The 18,914-nt window shown below is 42.0% G+C and overlaps 1 long non-coding RNA gene across 2 annotated transcripts; it reads left to right on the top strand.

Annotated features, from left to right (window-relative positions):
• Positions 1-17,296, top strand: LOC148846536 (uncharacterized). Of its 2 annotated transcripts, none has more exons than XR_016102178.1 (4): positions 1-239; positions 16,981-17,031; positions 17,141-17,164; positions 17,252-17,296. It is a non-coding gene; the product is annotated as an uncharacterized LOC148846536 (long non-coding RNA). The 2 variants fall into 2 exon arrangements; XR_016102179.1 differs by lacking the exon at positions 1-239 and adding an exon at positions 16,394-16,881.
• The last annotated feature ends 1,618 nt before the right edge of the window (positions 17,297-18,914 follow it).

The following is an 18,914-nucleotide window of genomic DNA, read 5'->3' as shown; positions in this document are numbered from 1 at the left end:
CTGGTCACCAGCACCTGCCTTCCCAAAGTCTAAACAACCACCTACCGGCAACCAAGATTTGCAGCGGCAGCCGACGAACACGATGGAACACTCTGTTCCTGAACATCTCTGGTCTCTTGAAAGGAATGACATCTCTTGAAGAGAATGGCAGCGATCACTGTGGACATCCAACTTTCGGCGACCAATTTAAGTTGTGGCTGCCTATGACCACTCTAAAAGGAGTACAACAAGGACTATAGGTAAAAAACTTGCATGTGATTGTGTTCTTTTTTTTTTTCTCATTTGATCTTCATTTTCCAATTTTACATCAGGAACCACCAATCTCTATGCATTAAGACATTAACTCATTTCCATTTTTTTTTTTTTTTGCAATACTATGATTTCTTGCATCAGAAACCACTATTTGCATTGACGACCACTCCATTGGACCTGAGAACCACTGTTTTTTTCTGGTATTTCTTGCAATACTACAATTTCGCTTTCCTATATTTTTTTGTATTTTCTGTATTTTATTTAATTTTATGGTTTTTTTATTTTATATAAATATTTTTTTTCTTAATTTATTTATGATTTCATAGGTTGAACCATTTGACCCAAACGGTTGAACTGTTGAACCAGAAAATAGTGCCTAAAACGATTCTAGGTCGGAATTAAAAACCCTGATTTGCATTGTTATTTAATTTTTACTCCACCTTATTCCCTCTCACTAAGACCTATACTTTAGGTATTAACTCTTAGTCTCTCTTATCAAATCCAATATTTAAAATATTTTTGTTTATTACTATTTACTTCCACTCATTTCCAATGAAAATTTCACTAATTAAATCTACAATTCATCTTTAATGATATAAAAATCTATGTTTTCTAAAGGACTTACAATTGAAACTGTATTTCCATATAGGTGGTAAGTAATTGTTTATTACTATTTACTTCCACTCATTTCCAATGAAAATTTCACTAATTAAATCTACAATTCATCTTTAATGATATAAAAATCTATGTTTTCAAAATGATTTACAATTGAAACTGTATTTCCATATAGGTGGTAAGTAAATTGTTTAACCATTTGAGTCAAATGGATTAATCCATTGTGTCATACTTAACTAAAGTTAAAAGAATAGATAAAATGCAGAAAAAAAAACACACACACACACACACAAGTATTAAAATTTTTGTAGGAAAAAATTTGGTGCATCTCTCATAATTGTAATAAATAAGAATTATTTTATTAATTATGAAAAAGATTTAAAATTCCCTTGAAAACATAACTATTTTTATGTTAGGGAAGCAAGTCACAAATTAACTGTTTGGGTCAAAACATGATGCCACAATTAAATTTAATAATACAAAATAATATACAATATTGAATAAAAATATATAAAAACTAAGGCACATCCTTAATAATATTATAGATTAATTATATTAAACAAAAATAAATGTCATAAACAAGAAATATTTTTTATTAATGATGGAAATAGAATAGGAAATTTAAATTGACACAAAACAAAACCATTTTCCGACTAAGTCTAATGGGTTAACTCATGATGTATGACTAAGTAATAAATATTTAAAACTAGATAGAAAACATAATCATTTATAAAAAATTAAAAAATTTTGTAGAGAAACGTAGGCACATTTTTAATATTGTATACTCATCATATTTAACAAAAATAAGTGTGATAAATATAAAAATTAGTAAATTTGAAAAAATAGATAGAAATAAGAAAATACAAAAGTTAAAGAAATTCGTAGAAAAATTTGGGCACATCTCTAATATTATATATTCATCACACTAAACAAAATAAGTATGATAAATAAGAAATATTTTATTAATGATGGAAATGTAATATAAAATTTAAAATTGACCTGAAAATGAAATCATTTTCCCATCTAGCTGGTGGGACAGTAGTTCAATTGTCCAAGTCAAATGGGTTAAACCATGATGTCATAATTAAACTAAAAAGTTAAAATTAAATAGTACTACAAATAGTTATGGAAATATACAAAAATTAATTTGATAGTATTTGTTTTACAAATCCCTAATATTATGTATTCATTGAAATTATGGATTGAAGTATCGACAATCTGGATACAAAATCATGTATGTAGAATTTTTTACAATTGATAGTGTATGGTTTATGGTTGTTAATATTTATACTAATGTTTAAACTCACTAACCATTCATAACTCTTTAGCATAGCCATTTAGTGGTGGGTTGAAAAATCAATACATATCATATTGATATACACCATTACACTAACATATTTTGAATGTTGATCATAATAATCAAAAACGTATGATAAACAAAAATTATTGGTGGTGGAAATAGAATATAAAATTTTAAATTTTAAATGTAGATATAAAATGCAAATGCTTTTTCCATTAGGTGGCAAGTCTATGGCAACCATCTAGTTCAAATGGATCAACCTAGGAAGCCATAATTAAGAAATAAAAAATTAAAAACTAGCTAGAAATGCAAAAAAAATGTAAAAGAAATTGGACACATATCTAATATTATATATTCATCATAATAAACATAAATACATGTGATAAATAAGAATTATTTGATCAATGATGGAAATGGAATATACAATTTTAAACTTACTAGAATCAAACTTTCTATCCAATTGGCAAGTTAAATGGGTCTGCCTGATGTCATAATTAAAAAATGAACATTTTAAACTTTTTGATGAGGTGGCTTTAGCAATCACCATGAATCACCTCATTTCGTCTTGTATCATAGGAGCAAAAGCTAACTCGTTTTGTCCTCTTAGTCCACTTCATATATGGTATTTTTGTTCTTTTTTTAAAGGTATTTCCAGTTTTAAAATAATTAGTTGGTTGGACAAGAGTCTATGTATATGTCAGCATTCTTCTCTTTGCAAAAAAAAACTATTTATCTATTTTTTCCTTATTTGATTTTTTCTTATTTTCTTTTGCTTTAAAAATATAAAAAGATGAATCATTGACAATTTTGATTGGATAGACTACTATATCATGCATGTCATCAATAAAGTTAGTGGCATATTATTATCAAGATTAAGTAGATGCACATTTAAGAGAGAGTTTGGATTAGAGAGAGATATTATATTATTAGAGACACGGAGAGAGAGAGAAATATCAATTTAAAATCCATTAAACCTCCACCTAAAAACAATAGCTATTAATAAAACTTAGTAAAAAAATTAAAATACATTTATCTTATAATAGTTAATAAAAAAAATGTTTTCTAAAATGTTAATTAAAAACATATCAATTTAACTTAAAAATAAAACTCATGTTCTAATGTTGTATTATATTTTGTTTATTCTTTTATTTATTAGATAACTTTGTATTAATGCATTTTAAATTAATTAAAGTTATTATTAAAAAAATAAAAATTTTATGAGTTTGGACCATTATTGTGCATAGTGCACATACTACATAAGAGACTTACATAAATTAAAAGACCTATTAAAAATTATATAAAAATAAAATTTAATGAAAATATATTAATTTTTAAAATCCATTTAGATTCCATTTAAAGAAACTTGGGTTGGACTTAACGCTCCTCAATTTCAAATTACCCATATAGCATGAGATGGGGCCTATATGTGAAATGTACAATTCTATGTAATTACTGATGGAGGGTGATTTGACCCGACCTCCTAACTAAGGGACACGTGGATATGACTCGACGTAAGTGACAACTCAGCATGATAGCTTGGCTACAACTCGGCGTAAGGAGCTCGCTGAAACCCTAGCAGAATAGCTCGCCACAAGATAGCTCGCTACAGCCCACTATAGGATGGCTTGCTACAAGGCAGCTCGCTATTGGAGCTCGCTACAAAGGAGCTCGCTATTGAGTAACTCGGAGTCTTCGGGGAACTTCTTATCCGACAAGACCGTGCTTGTTAGACCGCTCCCATGTCTCTTGTCCGGCGATGCAACACCTGCTAGTCTAGAGGACTACGCCCACGTCTCACGTCAGGCGGCGTTGTGCATGACAACTCTACATAACGCTTCTCAACTGATAGGACCGTACCCTACGACGGATACCTGCACCAATCGAATCAGCCTAGTGAATAACGACTATAGCAGAGAATCAAAGGCGATTACACCCGATTTGATGGAGCATTAATATATAAGGGATCCAACCCCCAAGGAAAAAGGAAAATTGAATTTTTGTAATCGAGTAGTGCGCATCTCCACTCTTAGCTCATTTTCCTTTACTACTCTCTAAGTTTTCCACCGAGTTCTAACATAAGCATCAGAGTGTTTCCGCCGGGCAAGCTCCCCGAGAATCCTTCATCTTCTCCTTCTCAGGTATTGTTCGTTGCCAGCTAGGAGTAAGGCCCCTGCCCGCTAGGAGTGACCAAATCGCACTACATCATTTGGCACCATCTGTGGGAACCGCTTCGAAAGGCCTTCCTACACCAAACACTACAACTTTCAGCAAGACTTCAATGGCTTCCTCTAGCAACACCGGACGAAGTGCCAACCAAAACACCTCCGGGGAATGACCTCAGCTCCCCACCGTCTGCATTGGATAGTTCACCTTCTCCCTCTCTATAGACGGAGTTCCTACTCTGAACGTTCCTCAAGTAATGGCACCTGTCAACACTCCACTTCCCTCCATGGTAGGAGCAACCTTCACCGAACCTTCTATCCCTCCGGTGACCATCCAAAACTAGCTTAAAAACCCGATACACTGCATGCGAGCTATGCAGGCCCAAATGCAACAGTTTCAACAATTCCAGTTGTATCAGCAGTAAGCGTTGCACCAAGTCTATCAACACCAGTATCAACAGCAGTTTCCACCACTACCCTAGAACCAACAACAAGTCCCTCCTCGACACCCCACTACACAGTAGGCCAAGCCCCGCCGTCGTAGCGAGCAACCCCCCGACGGGGAGACACCTCTCGGAGTCAGAACCCTCTTAGGAGTCAGGTCTCATCCCACAGCAGGAAAGAAAGACAAGTTACTCCCCCCACCTCGCAACCTGTAGTCAAGTCGGGGGACTCTCAGCCGGTGAGACCCACGTCGCCTCAACCCTCACAGTTCGAGATCCTGCTTGTTGAAAACTAGTTCAAAGTCTTGGTTGCGGGTTATAGGCAGGGCCCTTTAGTTCACAGCCATCAACAGCAATCTGAGCCCCTTCCTGGGCCCATCGAGCTCGGAAACACAGAAGCAAGCAGTACTAATGCCGAGCCAACGAAGTAGCAGAGATGCCACCGAGCTCACCGAACTGCCACTCACAACATGCCCGAGCTCAAGGGTAAGGAAGAGGTCAGCTCGGATGAGGTAAAAGCCACTCCGCTCCTCTCAGTTCCGTCCCCCCTATCTCCAGAACTTTTTGCCATCCCTATGCCAAAGGACTTCAAGCTACCTCCCTTGTACAAGTATGACGGATCGTTCGATCCGAACGACCACGTCGATGCCTTACAGTCACAGATGCACTTGTCTAGGGCTAGTAAGTCTTGCATGTGTATGGCCTTCTCCACCACTTTTAAAGGGGTAGCCCGCACATGGAACAGGAACCTTGCGCCCGGTCAATAAAAAGTTGGGCTTAGTTCGTGCAAGTCATCACCTCTCATTTCGTCACCAACAAGTGTTGCTCGAAAACTCAAGAGAGCCTCTTTGGCATAGTCCAGAGGGAAGGGGATTCCATCTGGAGTTCCATCAAGCGGTTCAATGATGCTTGTTTACAGATGCCCGACCTGGACCCTACAGTGTGGCTCACAGTAGCCAAGAGAGGCATCACACACAAAGAATTCAAGTGGCACGTGGTGGTCAATCGGCCCAAGACTGTAACCGAGTTCCTCAAGTTCGCGGACCAGTTCATAGGGGCGAAGGAGGAGATCGGCCAGAAAAATGAAAGTATGCCCGAGAAAAGGAAAAGGGAAGGTGAGTCCTCGATTCAAGGGGACAGCAAGAAGAAAAGAGACTCAGCCCAGGGGGCAAGGCCAAGACAGCCTTTCTGAGCTCCTCCAGCGGAAAGGACTGACTATACACCCCTGAACGCGAAGCGGGCCAAGATACTTATGGCGATCAAAGATGCCCCATATGTGAAGTGGCCACCCTGGCTGAAAGGGGACCCCAATGTAAGAAATAAGAACTTGTATTGTAGTTTTCATAAAGATCACGGTCATAGTACTGAGAATTGTAAGAACCTCTGCGACGAGATAGAAGAGTTCATCCGTCGCGGATACTTAAGAAATTTTGTACAAAATAATAATAATAATAATAATAAAGCAGGTCAGCAAGGGGAGTAAGGTAGAGATGCTCTCGAATCCAGCAGTAGACAAGCAGAGCAGCCGCAAAGACAGTCCCCTGAAGAGAGACCAGTTCAGGGGACTATTCATGTGATCGTCGGAGGTTCAATCGTCGCAGGTTGCACCTCTACTACAACTCGGACATCAGCTTGAGAGGTCAGAAGGGAGGAGTAGAACCGCCTGAAGTGGCCAAGGATAGAAGACCCGATCTTCTTCACTAAGGACGATGCTTGCGGGGTCCACTACCCCCATGATGGCGCGCTCGTCGTAAAGATAAGGATCAATGACTTCAAAGTCAAGTGTGTCCTCGTCAACTCTGGCAGTTGGGCAGACATTCTTTTCAAGGCAGCATTCAACAAGCTTCAGCTCCAAGAGAGCGATCTCAAGCTCGCAAGTACTCCCTTGGTAGGCTTCAGTAGAGAGGAAGTCAGGCCCGTGGGGAGAATCACAGTACTTGTGGAAGTCGGCACCTGGCCAAGCATAGTGAGGCTCAACCACGACTTCTTGGCAGTCGCAACTCCCTCCTCGTACAACGCCATAATAGGTCGGTCCATCACCCATGCTCTTCGTGCGGTGGTCTCCACCTATTATTCGGCGATGAAGTTCCCCACGGACTTCGGAGTTGGGGTAGCACGAGGCGATTAGCTCAAGTCTCGCAAGTGCTACGTCACCGCCCTCAAAGGGAAAACCAAGGTGGTCGACGACCTTGAGCTGGAGCAACCTATGGAGTAATGCGAAGAGCGAGCTGCACCTACCGAAGAGACTGCTTCCGTGCCCACTTCGACGGAGGACCCAACTCGGACACTCCAGATCGGCACCTCAATCCAGGAGCCCCTATGATCTCAATTGGTAAGTTTTTTACTTCAAAATTTAGATGTTTTAGCATGGTCCGCGGCAGAGATGCCTGGCATAGGCCCAAGCATCATCACTCACAAGCTAAATATTGATCCTGTAGTTAGGTCCGTTAGACGAAGAAACACAACTTAGCCCCGGAGCGCTAGAGAGCAGTTAATGAGGAGGTCGAGAAGCTCCTCGCAGCCGACTTCATCAGAGAAGTCCATTACCCAAGCTGGGTAGCCAACCCAGTCCTCTTAAAGAAGGCCAATGGTAAATGGCGCATGTCCGTTGATTATACCGACCTGAGTCGAGCTTGTCTGAAGGATTGCTTCCCACTCCCCAAGATTGACCGCCTGGTGGCCGACCTCAAGGCATGAGTTGCTGAGTTTCTTGGATGCCTACTCGGGTTATAACCAGATAAGAATTGACCCTGCCGACAAAGAAAAAACAACTTTTATAACCGAGCTAGGCCTGTACTGTTACAAGTTCATGCCCTTTGGACTGAAAAATGCCGGGGCTACCTTCCAAAGACTTGTAAATAAGTTGTTCGACCCATTGATCGGCAAGAAAATAGAATGTTATGTAGACGACATGGTCATCAAAACTCAGTTTTCAAATGATCTAATAAAAGATTTGCATTATGTTTTCGAAGTTCTACGTAATTTTAACATGAAACTGAACCCAAACAAGTGTACCTTCGATGTCACCTCGGGTAAATTCCTAGGGTACATCGTCAACCGACATGACATTGAGGTCAACCCAGATAAAATTAAGGCTATCCTAGATATGAGACCACCCCAGAAATTGAAGGAAGTTCAGAGGTTGAATGGCCACATAGCCGCTCTAAGCCGCTTCATGTCCAAATCGGTAGATTGTTGCCAGCCTTTCTTTAAGGCAATTAAAAGCAAAGGCTTTGAATGGACCGAAGAGTGCCAGTTCACATTTCACGAGCTTAAAAGGTACCTTGCCAATATCCCGGTCTTAATCCGACCCAAGGAGGGCGATGTTTTGGAGCTGTACCTCTTGGCAAGTGACGATGTGGTCAGCTCAGTACCGATAAGAGAAGTAGATCGGGTCCAACGACCTATTTACTATGTTAACAAAGTGTTGCAGGGTGCAGAGACAAGGTATCTAGTGATCAAAAACTTGGTGTATGCACTAGTGATTATAGCTCAGAAGCTTGGTTCGTACTTCCAAGCTCATACTGTCATCGTCCTCACCATCAAGCCTCTGAGGCAAGTCTCGCTGAAGCCCGAGGTCTCTGGTAGGCTGACAAAATGGGCCATCGAGCTCAGTGAATACGGCCTCTAGTACAAGCAACAAACTGCTATCAAGGCCCAAGCCTTAGATGACTTTGTCGCGAAATGCACTTTCAGCACTGAAGTCCCCAAGCGGGTCGAGCCCGAGGCCCCCAAGTCGGATGAGCCCGAGGTTCCCAAGCCGGTTGGGCTCGAGCACCATGAGGTAGCAACCAGTGTGGCTTCTCTCCTAGTTAGATCAAACCCGACCTGGGATGAGGAGCCCTGGATCCTTCACGTGGAAGGCTCGTCCAACTAGTAGGGCAGCGGAGCTGGGATCGTTCTGTATGGGCCAAGTGGGGTGAAACTGGAGTATGTGTTACGCTTTGAGTTCGTGGCGTCCAACAATGAAGTGGAGTACGAAGCGTTAATAGCTGGGCTGGCTCTAGCAAGCAAAGTGAAAGCCAAGCACGTCATCATCTGTAGTGATTCTCAGCTCGTGGTCAACCAAGTTACTAGTGAATACGAAGCTTGCGAGCCAACCATGATCGCCTACTTAGCCAAAGTCAGAGAGGCTTTGTTCAACTTCCAATCTCATTTCATCAAGCAACTCCCGAGAACTGAGAACGGTGATGCCGACACCCTGTCCTAGTTATCCAACACCAATGATAATACCATGAGAACCATGTATATAGAGAACTTGCCTCGGCCTAGCATTCTCAGGGGGGCAGAGGAGGTCACTCCTGTCGTTCAAGCAAAGTCGAGCTGGATTGATCCGCTCATGAGCTTCCTGCTACACGGGACCCTCCCTGCAAACCCTAGTGCCGCCAGAAGGGTAAAGCGTCAGGCGGCCAAATACGTCATGATAGACGAACGGCTGTACCAAAAATCTTACACACTCCCCTATCTGCGCTGCTTGGGACCTTCTGAAGCTGAGCTCGTACTCCGTGACACTCTTGAGGGCCTGTGTGGTGGACACTTGGGGGCCAGGGCTCTCACCCAAAAAGCACTACGACAGGGATACTACTGGCCAATGATGAAGGCAGATGCGATCGAGCTCGTTAGAAGATGTGACAAGTGCTAGAAGCATGCCAACATCCACTACCAGCCTGCCGCCGACCTGAAGTACCTCACCAGCCCGTGGCCTTTCGCATAGTGGGGGATCGATATACTCGGACCATTCCCACCAGCGACAGGGCAGAGGAGGTTCTTAGTGGTGGCAGTTTATTATTTTACTAAGTGGGTAGAAGTTGAACCTCTCATGACAATCACATCACGGAATGTGCATAACTTCTTCTGGAAGAGTATAGTGTGCCATTTTGGACTACCTTGAATACTAATCTCTAACAACGATAAGTAGTTCGAGGATATTAAATTCCAGAACTAGTGCAAAGATAAGGGAATTCAACAAAATTTCACCTCGGTAGCACACCCTCAAGCAAATGGTCAAGCGGAGGTCACGAACAGAGCCATTCTTCGCGGACTGAAGGCATGCCTCGACCGAGCTAAAGGACTCTTGGTAGATGAGCTACCTAGTGTACTATGGGCTTATCAGACCATGGTAAAGACCACAACAGGCGAGACTCCCTTCAACCTTATGGCACTGAAGCAGTCATCCCAGCCGAGATCAAGGTTCCCACGCTACATCTAGAGGTGTACGATGACGAAGCAAATGAAAATGAGCTATGCACCAACCTCGACCTACTTGACGAGGTATGGGACCTCGCATACATTAGGACCACGGCCTACCAGCAGAGAGTAGCTCAGTACTATAACACCAGGGTCAAGAAGCGGAACCTCCGCGTCGGAGACCTGGTTCTTCATAAAGTCATGGTACCTAAGCTCGTTGTTGGTAAGCTCGGACCGAATTGGAAAGGACCCTACCAAGTAAAGCGGGTGCTTGGGGAAGGAACATACGAGCTTGAAACCTTAGAAGGGAAACAAGTACCTCGAGCATGGAATATTGCCAACTTAAGGCAGTATTACCTGTAATCATCAAGCTGAGTGGACTACAAGTCGCTCTTCGAGCCTAAGGGCTAATACGCCGAGCTAACAAAGACCTCGGCACTATAAGACCCAGTTGCCTCTTCGGCATGGGCGAACTCCAAAAGGGGGTGGATCATAGTCGATCCCCGAGCCTAAGGGCCAATACGCCGAGCTAAAGAAGACCTCAGCACTATAAGACTCATTCGCCTCTATGGCATGGGCGAACTCTAGGAGAGTGGACTATAAGTCACTCCCCCAGCCCAAGGGCTAAAACGTCGAGCTAACAAAGACCTCGACATCGTATAAGACCTAACCGCTTCATCGGCATAGGCTAAGTATTAATACCAAAGTTATAGGCAGCTCGGGTGTGAATCCTATGATGCATAGCCTGCCCCGGTATACAAGTTGGACCCATTAGGGACAACCGACTTCAACTTAAGTAACCCAGGTGCATACAGGTTGGGCATATGCTCGCTATGTTGGTAACCTCGGTGTATGTTATAAAATCACCCCTACCAAGTATTGGGAGATAGCTCGGGGTAACGATAATCAAGAAACCCCACTTCGGGCACTTAGCTCTAGCAGTTCGAGTGAAATAGTCACTTCGGCAAAAGAGTAAATCGCACAACACTTAGCAAAAAAGAGAAACATTACTACTTCTTATAAAAAAGAAGAAAATCGGGCCTAACAGCCCGGGAGAGTACATCAAAATAGAAAGAAAAAAAAAAAGAGAACCGGGCTCAGCTGCCCGGGAGCAACCACTTCAAAAGATTCATTTTTCAGAAGAAGAAAAAAGAGAGCAACCAACCTCAAGTTCACACCTCCTCTACATCCTCATCACTCTCCTCTAGGGAGTCGGGTTCATCCTCCTCCGCCGTGTCTGCCGTCTCTGGGGCCAGGTCCCTCATTGTTACGCCCTCAAGGTTAAGGTCGGAGAACTTCTTCCGGACCAGCCACCGGCAAAGCTTGAACCCTGAGCGGTAGGACTTCGAGCCTTATTCGACCTAGAGGTTGTAGAACTGCTAGGACTCTTTAAAGTCCTCCACCGCCTTAGCCCGCTCTACCTCCACCACGGCATTGAAGTTTCGGGTCCTCTCATGGAGCGTGGACTCCAAGTTCTAGATCTGCTGGCGAAGAAGCTCCCTCTCTACCGCCACCCTCGAAGACTCCTCCCTGTAACGGTTGCTCTCCTCAGACAGTCAGGAGATCTCCGCTTCCTGGTCTCTAACGAGCAGCTCCTGGGCCTCGCACTCCTTCTAAGCTTGGAGGAACTCATCCCAGGCCTAGTCGAGCTCGCATTGGAGCCTCTACACTTCCGACCTCTGATCGACAACGTCGTGGGAGTGGATAGCAGTCTGACAGGCCATGGCGTGGATGGTGGAGTTCAGCTGCCAATAGAAAGCCGAGGTAAGTAAGGGGGAGAGAGAAAAGAGAAAAAGGGGGGGAGAAAAATGGAAGAAGTAGACACTTACCACCATGCAGTGAGCCGAAGCCAGCTTGGCGAGCTGCCTATGGTGCATCCTAGACCAGTTCGCGATCTCTTCATGAGTAACCGCCTGCTGGCTCCTCTGCGAGGCCACGAGGAAGTTGGTGACGCTTTCGTCCCTTCCCTCGGTAGGAAACCACAGGAAGACGGTGGGGCCGGACCGCGCGGCCGAAGGGTATTGCTCCTGGGGAGGGACCCCTTCTTCTTCGCCGCCTCCCGCGGCTACTCCCTCGAAGGGCACAGGTGGGACATCCGGCAGCGGAACAAAGGCTGGGTCCGCAGCCTCGAACTCGGCGGCCCCAGAAGTGGATGCCTGGTCGGGGTGCGACCTCTTCGCCCTACGCTTCTGGTTACTCGACAAAAGGCAACGTGCATCCACACCAGACATGTTGGCTACAAGAATCATAAGGCACTAGTCCAGCTCGCAAAAAAAAAAAAGGGAGGAGGCGACATAAGGGTGACCTACCGAGGCTCAAGCCGGCCTGCATGAGCTTGTCCTCGTCCAAGTAGTCCCAACAGAGGAAGCCTACCCCACCCAAGACTGTAGCATTTCCCAAACTTTCAGGTTCAGCTCAACTCTCAGATCCTGGAAAGCGGCCCTCCAGTGGGTCGGAAAGGGCCACCCCTCGGGGTTGCAAACTACAAAATAACCCCGCTTCCAAGCTGGGATCCTGTTTGGTAGATCGTAGAGGAGCTTAAAACCAAGACGGGAGGAAAAGTAATAAGAGCGTCTTTTTGGAGGAGCTCCGGGGGAGGCATTCTTAATTGACAAGATAGTAGCAAAGATATCAAGGGAAAGAGGAAGACAATACTCAAAAAACAGAGAAATTGTCCCAACCACATTTCGGATTGAGTTCGGATGAAGTTGGTCTATGGTGACATTGAAATGGGTAAGAACCTCCACTATCAAAGGGTGTAGAGGGAGTCGGAGACCAGCCACGAGCTGCTCCTCAAAGACCACGATCTCGTCGTGGCCGTGCTCCTAGGGATAGTTACCAGATGGGAGGCTGTAGAGGAGATCCCTAGGGAGGTTATAGTAAGAGACTAGGGCCCGAAGCCTCTCCATTGACATGGAGGAAGGGCCGAAGCTATCCGGCTCCCAACCCCGGGAAGTGGAAGCCGAGTTACCGGAGGCCTCTCGGACTTTCGGAGCCTGCCCTTCAGGGAACACCTAAGCTCCCCCCGAGCTCGAGGGGACCTCGCCCTGATTATCGTCTCGGGAAAAGCCACCATAGTATGGATACCCAGACATTGTTTGGACAAAGTAGAGGACTCACCAGAAAAGTGAAATGAGAAAGTGACGAGAACAGGGAGAGCTCGAGCAAACAAGGCGAAGGCGCGGCCTCAAAACTGAAAGCAAGGCAAGTTGGCGTAAAAAAAATGAGGTATGGGGCCCTCCTATTTATAGCCATTGTGCCCAAAAAACCAACGGTTTCGATCAAAGTGGATCCAACGGCTTATAATAAAGTCGGTTGCATGTCCTCCGAGACAGAAATAAAGATGGCTACACGTCTTCCGAAACTGAAGGCAGTTTGGCGCGTCTTTTAGCACCCAAAAAATCTAGAAGTCACCTGGCACCCGCGTGTATAAATCATGCAATCAGTCAACCTAGTTTTAAATATGGGTCAAATCCACCCATCACTTCATGAACTCCCCGCGCCAAAGTGAGACTCTTAGCCCGGGGAGTGGGGGGCAATTGATGGAGGGTGATTTGACCCGACCTCCTAACTAAGGGACACGTGGATATGACTCGATGTAAGTGACAGCTCAACATGGTAGCTTGGCTACAACTCGGCGTAAGGAGCTCGCTGAAACCCCAATAGAACAGCTCGCTACAGCCCACTACAGAACGGCTTGCTGCAAGGCAGCTCACTACGAAGGAGTTCGCTACAAGGGAGATCGCTACAAAGGAGATCGCTATTGAGTAACCCAAAGTCTTCAGGAAACTTCTTATCCGACAAGACTGTGCTTGTCAGATCTCTCCCATGTCTCTTGTCCGACGGTGTAGCACCTTCCAATCCAAAGGATTGCGCCCACATCACACGCCAGGCGGCATTGTGCACGACAGCTATGCATAATGTCTCTCAGTTGACAGGACCGTACCCTGCGACGGATACCTGCACCAATCGAATCAGCCTGGAGAATAACGGCTGTAGCAGAGAATCAGAGGCGGTTACACCTGATTTGACAGAGCATTAATATATAAGGGCTCCGACCCCCAAGGAAAAAGGAAAATTGAATTTTTGTAATCGAGTAGTGTGCATCTCCACTCTTAGCTCGTTTTCTTTTACTACTCTCTAAGCTTTCCACCGAGTTCTAACTTAAGCATCGGAGTGTTCCCACCAGGCGAGCTCCCCGGGAATCCTTCATCTTCTCCTTCTTAGGTGTTGTCCATAGCTAGATAGGAGCGATGCCCCTGCCCGCTAGGAGTGACTAGATCACGCTACAATAGTTACAATGCAAAGGATTAGGGGTGCAACTTGGGCAAGCCTAACTCAAGCTTGAACTGACCCAACCTAGCTACATTTTTGCAAGGGTTGGGATTCAATTTTTGGTCCTCAGGATGGGCCTATGGAAAAAACTCTTGGCTTTTTCTATTTTTGGTGTTGGGCTTGGAACTAGCCTCTAGGTAGCTCTAGCTCGACTTAAACCCAACTTGGCCTTATCTCAATATGAGACTAGCCCATCTATACATAAAATTCCTATTTAAATCTTTAAATTAGTGATGATAAATAGGCCCATGCAACCTTTAGTGCATTGAGCCTAATAGACCCACTTGAGCCCAATTGACCAATCCAAGTTCGACCCAAGCTTGGATCCAACCCAAGTATGTCAATTTTTAGTTCAAGCTAGGGTTGGATTAGAAAGATCATGCTTGAACATATACCCAACGGCTTACCCAAAATCCTAGGCTTGTGTGTAAGTGTGTGTGCGTGTGTGTATGTTAGGCTCAAAGCTAATCTCTATGTAGCTCTAGCCCCAGCCTAAACCCAACTTGGCCTTAGCCCAATATAAGCCTATCCCAACTATATACATGCAACTTTTTAGTAACAGCTCGACTTAAACCTACCACGCATATACGCATGCATGCTTATATACAAGATATACAAAATTCCTAATTAAAGATTTAAATTAGTAATAATAAATAGGTTCATGCAACTTTTTAGTGCATTGAACCTAATAGGTCCACTTGAACCCAATTGACCAACACAAGCTCAACTTCGGCTTGGACCCAACCCAAGTAGATGTCAATTTTTAGGTCAAGATAGGTTTTGGTAGGAAAGACTGGACTTGACCACAGGCCCAATTTAAACTCAAGCCTTAGGTCCAATATTTACGGTTTGGACCCAAGTTGAACTTAAACCCGATCAGCCCATCCACTTGCATCCCTACAATGGACAAGACCCCTACGTGCTCATGGTGCATGGTACCAAGCATTTCATTAAATGGGTGAGGCTAAACCATTTCTTATACAAGTCATCAAAATTTAATTTTTAAAATTCATTTTAAAAATATTAAAAAAATAATTTTATTATTTTAGAAGCAAAAGCAAATCTTATTTACAGGAATCTGAAATAGATGGAAAGAAGAGAGGAAGTCCACGTATAAATTTCTATTAAAACCCCATGAAAGTTTGTATCTAAAACAAATAAAAAGTTCAATTGGATATGATACGAGAGTAAAACTACACTTTAACCAATTGCTCAAAAATCAAAAAATAATACTTGAGTTGGACTTAGACCTAGCTTAGTTGGGAATTTCACAAGCTCCTTCCTCTTCAATTTCACATAACAAAGCTCATGCACCACACACGGGTCCCGATTAGTTATTGTACAAATTTGAAGGTATTTTTGAATATCTACCAATGACAATCATCTTGATGCTAATGGTTTAAGGTTTAAGGCCAAGTTTGGGAGTGTTTAGTTGAAAAATGAGTACTTAAAAATAAGTGTTTATTCTAATAAATACTTTTGAGCATTTGGTGAAAAAACACTTATTTTAAAAAGGGACAGTATAGGCATTTTAAAAATGACACAACGGGCCAAAATTACCAAAAAAAAATTAAGCATTTAAAAATAATCCCAAAATTTGAACATCTCAAATAAGTGCTTATTCTCAATATAAACACTTATTTTGGGCTTATTTTTCAAATACAAATAAATGTTTATTAATATGATCCCAACCTAAAATAAATGTTTATTCAAATAAACACTTATTTTTAAACACTCCCAAACTTAACCTAAGATCAGAAACTTGAACGGTATGCGCCTGATGACTGAACTGTATTGAATCAAATCAGTTTAATTAATTTCCATGCTTTTCATATAATCAAAACTTCCTAGTTTTACCAAACTTACATGCTCTACGTTAGAGTAGCAAACTGCAGGTGATGATTCAAACTCGTCAAGCCAAAAGATCGGCTCGAAATGCAATTGCAAGGATATGTATATGTGTCATTAATTTGGATGAAAATCCTGAGATCCATTACACAAACTCAGTATACAAAGCTCAAATTGAATAATGAATTCGATCTATGTATGAATATGGATCTACCCACCCCAAACTTTTCTCATTTTTTCGACGAAAAAAGTAGTCCTATCTCATCTCATTAATCACTGGCATTAATTGTTTTGTAATATTTTCTATATATAAATTTTATATATATCCTTGTAAAGTTGAATTACCCCTTGCTTTAAATTGAACGATTTGCCTCAGAAAACAGCTAGACGATTTATTTTGTAAGCCAATAATTATTTTGGTTGGTGGGAGAGGGAATGGGATCTTATCCATGTTTTAATTAATGGTACGTTTGGTTTCCGAGAAAGGGATGGGAAGGGAAGTATATTTGAAAAATATTTTTTTTCCGTATATTTGTCTCAAACGAAAACCCGGGAAAGGAAAGGAAACACTAAGGATGCGGGTTCCCAAAAATCGGTAAGTAGGGCCGCATTAATTTGGTGAAACCCCACTGAGAAAGGAAAAATGTAAGAAAATTTTGTCAAGAGCCCTCTCATATAGACATCAGTCACCTCCCTTCTTCTCGTCCAACGGTCACATCTCTGGCATTCCTATCAGATGGTAAGTGTAGTTCCAAAACTATCTCTTCATTCCTATTCTTATTGATACCGTTTTTCTCATGTTTTGTTTGATGGGTGGACGTCGAAATATCACCGCCAGCTCCATCCGTTCTTGGTCATCCAGACCTCACCGCTGGGGTTCTCAGTGAAGGTAGGCTTAGATCTGGCATGATTGAACCAGATCTAACTTCTAACCGAATAGTCATTTGAGTTTATTCCCACAATCTCCAAATCTTGATTCTGAAATTTGGTTGTTCCAGATCTAGACTTTGTTCTCAGGCATGGTAATATATCTTTTTATTCAAACATTTTTTTTTTTTGTTTCAGTTAAACTCAGGTCTGAGATTTTGTGTTGTTTTTTGCTATTTCAGGTAATCACAAACAACAAAGCATTTGATTTCAGCTTTAGGTAACAGGTGATCTCAAATCTAATATTTTCTTTCACTATCCTGTTTTTGTTTTTTTAGTTTTTTTTTTTTTTCTTTTATACTTCACCGATTTGGAATGTGATTGTGATATCTTATATGTAGCTCATTGTTACCACGTGGAAAATTTACACATTCATGTGGTGGACCATGCAATGTCATTGAAGAAGATGAGAAAGGATGCAAAACTTGATTTAATATGTTTCCTATTATATTTTCTTTAGAAAACAAATACAGGAAAATAAATTTTGATCATACTGTTTCTTGGAAAACAAACACAGGATGTAAAAATGAGAAAAAATATATTCCTTTATCATCTCATCCTTTCTCGGCAACCAAATGGACCATAACTTACTCCACTCAAAAGAAAAACCATGCAGGGTAGATCCTGCATCCCTAGAATATGGTTGTTCATCCAGGTTCTATCCATATTATTAATCAATCATTCCCTCCCTCGAGTTATACTTAGTAAACCAAACAGAGTGAAGATAGAAAGGGCAATAACGATAAGGGGACAATATATTTAAATGTCATTTTCCTATGTGAGGTGTTACGTTGTAAATTCATTATGGAGACAATACACATTCTATTAACTAGAGGTACTAGTTAGCATGAATCAGTTCAGTTCTGTTTTGTTTTAAGGCAGAATTTTGAACCTGTTCTTCCTTTAACCACCCCTCTCCCCTCACAAAAATGAAACTTGTTCTTTAAAAGTTTGATTATCAATAATAATAATAATATAGTTCAAACTCATCATTATAATTTAAATGTTGTAAATATTACTTTTTACGTTATTTATTATAAATAAATATTAAATTAAAGAAAATGGCCAAATCACTATGTCTGGGTTCAAATCTTTATATCCTCAAAGTATTTTGATATTTTATTTTTCAAGATAATTAGTTTGATTCTAAGGCCGATTCCATTCAAACCAACCAAAGTCGGTTCTCCAATTTGATTCTGGTCTAAGAACTAGACCGGCACCCGATTGGTAAGAACCCACTGCCCCATCGAAGCTGGGTTTCAGGAACCAGCAGCAGAAGTACCTTGATTCAAATCATTAGTGGTTCCAAGCTCAACCCAATCGTCAAAGCAAACCAGATGTATTGAACTACTGAGCAATAGAAATAACAAATGCATTAGAAACTACTCCTTGGTTGCAATACCATATGATAAAGCTCCATTTTAACTGCAATACAATCACTGATCGATACATTTACAAATGAACCCGTCGAGGAATAAAAGATGCAAGGTTTTAGACAGGACTAGAATTTATGATAGTTGAAAATGGCCTTAATTCTGTATTTTTTGTATGTATCAATCAGAGCATTGATTAATGAAATTCGTGATACGAAACTGTCTATCCATTGATGGATACATACTACGTACAAACTGAAAAATGGATCATAGCAAATATGGTGAATGTCGTGGTGAGTGGCAGTGGCATTGTTACGTTGTTATTAGTTTCATTGCCGTGATCATAAGCCACATCAGCTAACCCATGGCAATTACAACATTACTGTTGGTAAGAACTAGTACAGTAAATTACAATAAATTTTATGGTAAATCGCTGAAACATCCCGTGATGTTTTGGACCGTTGCTAAAATC

This window comes from Nelumbo lutea, chromosome 7, assembly GCF_056320005.1.
Source record: "Nelumbo lutea isolate HS-2025 chromosome 7, American lotus-T2T, whole genome shotgun sequence".
In the NCBI taxonomy this organism is placed as follows: domain Eukaryota; kingdom Viridiplantae; phylum Streptophyta; class Magnoliopsida; order Proteales; family Nelumbonaceae; genus Nelumbo; species Nelumbo lutea.
This window is presented reverse-complemented; position numbering and strand designations above follow the sequence as displayed.